The following is a 6,246-nucleotide window of genomic DNA, read 5'->3' on the forward strand; positions in this document are numbered from 1 at the left end:
CAGCAGTCTCCTACTTGTCCTCTCGGGTGATGTCTGTGTGCTTGACTCCAGGCTCCTCGGCGTTGTCGAAGGGGTCCGTTACGAGTTCGGCGTCTCCTCTCGGCGTTGTAGGTCCAGGTCCAGCCAGCGCGCCGACTGTGTTCTTCCGGCCTTTTCTGCTCCTCCTGCCCTTCCTGCAACGATCCCGATTGGTCCGTTCACCGAGGTCCGCCTTCTGGGGAAACCGCTTCCAGTTCGAGTTCTGCGTACTGTCGGGCGTGGAAAAGAGGCTTGGTTATTGTACAAGCCGAAGTGGAGGAGCCGCCGTCTTCATTTTCAACAGGGCGGTAAGGAATCCACTTTCCTTTACATGTGTCCCCCGGTACCTCCTCACACGCCTGTTATGGGCAGCCATTTTGCGTTGGGGAGCGGCAAGTCAGAAGAGTAAACCATCCGGTTGTTAGTAAGACGGCCCAGTCTAGTCCAAGCCCAGCTTGTTGTGGAGACCGGTTGAATGTCCCTAGGATCTCGCGGAATACCAAGGGGCAGCACTGCAGCCAGGGCATACGGCAGAAAAATCTGACTCTGGCCTCAGGTATGAGATCCTGGCATCTGGGTGATACCATATCAGTGCAAAACTGCACTGCGCCACCAGGTAGTACAGTTGCAGATCTGGAACACCATATCCTCCTGTCGTACGGGAGTGTCTTTACCTGCTATCTCACGCTGGGCGTCTTATTACTCCAGACTAGTCTAATCAGATGAGTGCAGAGAGTATTAAAAAATGTATTCGTAAGCGGCACTGGGATATTATGAAACAAATATTAAAATGATTGTGCTCCCAAAGTTTTTGAAAGAGCCACTCATCCTGCCATGGAGAGAGGGATCTTCAGCCAATGGTCTATTTGCGTCTCAAGTTTAGAGATCGCCACGCCATAATTTCGGCGAATAATTTGGTCCGTCTCAAGATGAATGTGTATCCCCAGATACTTCACTGAATCGGAGCACGACTCCAGCGGAATTTCCAGTTCCCATTGGGCTGTGCTACTTGTAAGGGGAAAAATTAATGATTTACGCCAATTTATCCCCAGGCCTGAGAAGTTACCAAAGCAAAGGATTTTTCTTATAAGTGGGCTTAAGTTGGTCCGGGGGTCACGAACATACAGGATCGTGTCATTGGCATATAAAGAGACCAATATTGGGCCCTTGCGAAACTGTAGGCCCCAATGTAGATGCTTCTCCTGCAGATGTCTTATTAGTGGGCCAATCTCTAGTATAAACAACAAGGGCGACAAGGGGCATCCCTGCCGCGTGCAGCGGGACAGCGAGAAGGGTGCAGACAGTGTGCCATTGAGCCGCAGTCTAGCAGTGGGCTGAGTGTATAACATAGGCGTAGTGGCAATAAAGCCATGGGGCATACCCATTCTTTGCATTATAGACAGAAAAAAGGGCCATTCCAGGGAGTCGAAGGCTTTTTCGGTGTCAAGCAGGGTAGCTGCCGCGGGAGTGTCTGGATTAATTCTGTGCAGAGTATTGAATAAGGTGCGGAGATTGAACGCTGTGGATCGAGGCGGTATGAATCCCGATTGGGCCGGAGAGACAATGGATTCCATCAGGAGGGAGAGACGGCACACCAGCGCAATCGCAAGTATTTTGTCATCAAGGTTAAGGAGGGACAAGGGGCAGTAGGAGTCGCATAGCATGGGGTCTTTCCCGGGTTTTGGGAGAAGGATGATAACCGCTTCACGAAGAGTGGGAGAGAGTACTTGTTTCTCCAATGATTCGATATACATATCCAGGAGGTGAGGGATCAGTAGCTCCTTGTAGGCTTTGTAAAATTCGCCTGTGAACCCATCAAGCCCGGGAGCGGAAGATGAGTTCAGGGATGTTATGGCCTCGTCTATGCTTTCTGCTGTAATGGGTATTACTAGAAAATCCTGCATAAACTTTTCAAGGTATTCTAATGCCACCTCAGAGAGGTAAGCCTCCTTGGCGGAATGGTCATTTCCCAGCTTGGTGGAATATAGTGTTTTAAAATATGAGAGAAACTCCCGTTGGATGTCCAATGGGTCTGTGGTGCGCTGTCCCGACGGTGATTGGAATTCCGTTATATCAGCTCTCGCATAGGGGGGGCCTCCCTGTATTCCAGGAGCAGGGCTGCCCTCTTTCCACTTTGACTCCGCTCGGCTGACACCCCCTGCCCAGCGTCCAGGACCCCAAGCTCCCTCTCCACTCTCGCAAGTGTGCCATGGATATCACGCAGCACTCCTGAGATTTTAGACATGCATACTCCCCTCATATAGGCCTTGAACCCCTCCCGTAACAGCCACTGTGTCCACCGACCCTGTGTTGATTTCAAAATAATCCTCAATCGCTTCCTGGAGTTCCTGTCTAAATACCTCGTCATCTAGGGCACGGCTTGGGAACCTCCACTGTCTCTCAAAACCCTCTGAACGTGGGACCCTCAGGGACATCAGTACCAGGGAGTGATCAGAGTATGTTCTTGGCAGTGTTTCTAGCTTATGAAACCAGCGAGAAATTTCCGGTTAAGCTAACCAATAGTAAAGTCTGGGCAACGTGTTATGTAAACTGGTGTAATGAGTATGTAGTATGACATGGGTCTCTAGTACGGCCCACGTCCAGGAGAGAGAAGTGTTCACATAAGAATTGTAGGGCATTACGTGCTCGGGGTTTGGTGTCAGTGGCAGTAGAAGTACTATCGGAGGGCGGATGTAGGGCAATGTTGAAATCGACCCCTAGGAGAAGGGGAACAGGGCCGAGCTGCAGCAATTTGGAGAGCAATGTATAATAAAAATCGGGAGGATCAGTGTTAGAACTGTATACACACACTGCCATTTTGCAGTTCAACATCGTGCCCACCACTATGACATATCTGCCTTCGTCGTCATAGGCTACAGAGTGACACTTGAAGGGTATAAGGATGGCTGTACCCCTCGCGTATTTGCTGTAGTTTGCAAAAAATCTGTTCGGACCCCATGAAGATGCGAACCGGGACTGGTCTCTGATAGGAAGGTGTGTCTCCTGAAGGAAGGCCACATCAACTTTGTGTCTAATTAAATAATGGACTACCCGACGCCTTTTGCGAGTATTGTTTAAGCCCCTAACGTTCCATGGGCCATCATTGTAACCTATCAGTGCCATCTTTTAGTGATAGTCTGAGGGATGGAGCTTAACCAAGAGTCGTACCTGTTCGTCGTGACTGCCAACAAATGAAACTTAGATTCAGTGCAGAGCAAGATTAACAAAACCCCTCCCACCTCCCCCCACTCAGCCTTCCCGCCCATCCAGTGAGGCAATACCAACTTTATCAAAACAAACAATAGTACCAGTCGCATTTTATAAGTAGTGAATGTCGAACAATGTGGTACAGTCTATTGTCTTCAATATTATCTCTAAGTGTACACCAAAGTAGGGGGGCGTTCGCTAACCAACGGCCCAGCAACCTTAATAAACATTATAAGCGAAATGATAATTCCCAGCTTTCACAAAAAATGATCAATGAGCGGCATAACGAAAGAAGTCGAGTATCCATTCGCCATCCATGACCGGAATTCGAGAATAAATCCACACTGACAGCTGAACCACTATGCGGGGGGGAGGTAGTGTCTGTCTCTGTAGGGCGCTTCTGATTGAGCTTATAGTTGCGACAAAATTCCTGTACTTCTGTGGGATTGTAAAAGATTTGGGCACAACTGTTCACCTTCACCTGCAGTCTGGCAGGATATAGCATACCATACTTCAACCCTAGGTTTCTAAGCGCTGCTTTGACCCCAGTTTATTTCCTTCTCGCATCCTGAACGAGAGCAGTGAAATCTGGGTATAGAGATCATTTGGAGCCCTGTCAAGTAAGTTCGCCCTGCTCGCGTGCCAATCGCAGTGCTGTATCCCTATCTCTGAAGTTCCTCAGTCGCGCAATTATGGGTCTAGGTGGGCAGCCTGGGTTGGGGCGGGGTCCAAGTGACCTATGGGCTTGTTCCACCACAAAGCCAGAGGTGAAGGCTTCCTTCCCAAAGAGGTAGGTTAGTATCGTCTCTACCAGATTATCCATGCGCCCAGATGCTGTGGATTCAGGCACACCCACTAGGCGGATGTTGTTACGCCAGCTGTGCGCTTCCAAATCCTCATTTTTTTCGCGACCTCCTTTAGGATCCGTTCCATGCGGTCTACCCTCTTGACTGATTGCGCCATTCCATCCTCCAGGTCGGACGTGCGGGACTCGACTACATCAAGACGTGGATCATGCGCCTGGACCTTTACGCCCAGGTCTGCTATGTGTTTATCCAATGAGCCAAAGTGGACGTCCAGAGCCTTGAATCCCGCCCACATTTCCAGCAGCAATGGATTCAACTGATTAGCGTCATCCGCTGAGGTAGACGGGGACTGCCCCCCTTCCTCCATATCTCTAGGCTGGTCGTGGGGGTGTTCCGTAAGCTTTTCAAAGGGAAGTCGTTGCTTAGGAACTTTGCAGCCCATGCCGCGTCTGATCTACAAGAAGCAAATGAGGTGGCAAGAATATAGCCGTAATTGGGGCTATTGATGCAGTGCTGCAAGGGGGACCCTGTAGAGCAAGCAGTGTATAAAACCACCTAAATGTCGTGCCAAGAGCAAGGGAAGCACAGCAAAGTCTAGGATTGTGGCAAACAAGACGCCAGGAGAGCATGCAAAGCACCCCACAGTCTATGCAACAGGTGATGAGAGCGCTCACTAATTGGCAGCCCACACAGCCTCAGGTGAGTTTCTCCATCTTGACGTTGAAAGATCCTTCTAGGTGGGTCACCACCAGGAAGATTCCTTGATGGTCCAGCCATTTCCAGAGGGCAATCACCTTCTGGCACAGGGTCCATGACCCCACCCGGCTCTGTCTGTTGCAGTACCACATGATGGTGGTGTTGTGACCACCACCATCATTTTTATCAGAAGCAAAGGGGCACTTGTGAGGCCAAAAGTGAGCACCATGAATTGAAAATGCTCCTGTCTGCCTATGAACCGAGGTAGCACCTGTGGGACTGTAGGATAAGAATATAGAAATATAGAAATCGGTGTCCCACAGGTCCAACACCAACATCCAATGTCAGGAGTCTGGGCCAGACAAGACCTGACACAGCATGAGCATACTGAATTTGTCTTCCAGCAGTAAGCCTTTGAGAAGGCAAAGATCTAAAATATGATGAAGGTTTCCGTCCTTCTTCGGCACAAGGAAGTAGCGGAGGAATACAGAGTACCACTTTCAAGGCCGGAACCATTCCATGACCTCTCTGGTCGAAAGGGCCAGCACTTGATACTGCAAGACGATCAGGTGGTCATCCGTTAGCTTCCCTGACGGTGGTGGAAAGTGCAGCAGGGTGGAGGGAATCAGAGAATATAGGTCTGGTGAAGGACCCACTTGTCTGAAGTGAGAAAATGTCAGATCCTGCCTCCGACAGGGTGGCTGTATGCCCGCAAGGACACACTAATGCGGTTTTGCAGCTGTGGATGCTGGAGGGGCACAGGATTGAGCTGCACATTGTCCTTGTTGTCCAGGGTGTTGTATTTGCAAGTTGCAACCTCAGCCACGAGTTGGCTGAAAGGCCTGCTTGGATGGTGAAGGGGCTGTCATTGACAAAACTGAAACTGCCCTGCCATAACCAAGAAGGGGGCCAAAGTATTGGATTATCTGGTGGGGGCAGGATGACCCTAAGGAATGTGCTGTGGCCCTGATTTTCTGAAACTGTTCCAAGGCTCAATCTGCCATGCCACCAAAAACGTGAGAGTTATTAAACGGCGCATCCATCAAAAATGCCTAGACATCCCCAGAGAAGCAACCAGACCTCTTCCAGGAGTTGGCGCTATAGTGTCACAATCGTACCCATAGCCTGACCTAAGCAGTAGGTAGTTGATTGTGTCCAACCCAGATCAGATTACAAAATTTTCTACATAACGGCCACCATAGATAGCTTGGGTCAGGGTTGCCCTGAGGTCATCTTAGACCGCAGGAAAAAAAATGAGCAACTGTGTCCCAAAGGGCACTGGAGTAGTGGCCTAGAAGGCAGCTGGCAATCATTGAATGCAGAGCAAGACTTGTGGAAAAAAAGATAAGGATGGCATGTTTCTATTCTTTTAGACTAGCTATAAGTTGAGGTGGTGGGGAAGGTACTGTGATTTACCTTAATGGTGGATGCCCACACCACCATTCTCTCTGGTTTAAGATGCGGTTTAAGAAAAGCAGGATCGCCTGGTGCTGGGCGACGGTACTGAGTGACCTGCCTA

The sequence above is a fragment of the Lissotriton vulgaris genome, chromosome 7 (genome assembly GCF_964263255.1).
Source record: "Lissotriton vulgaris chromosome 7, aLisVul1.2, whole genome shotgun sequence".
NCBI lineage: Eukaryota > Metazoa > Chordata > Amphibia > Caudata > Salamandridae > Lissotriton > Lissotriton vulgaris.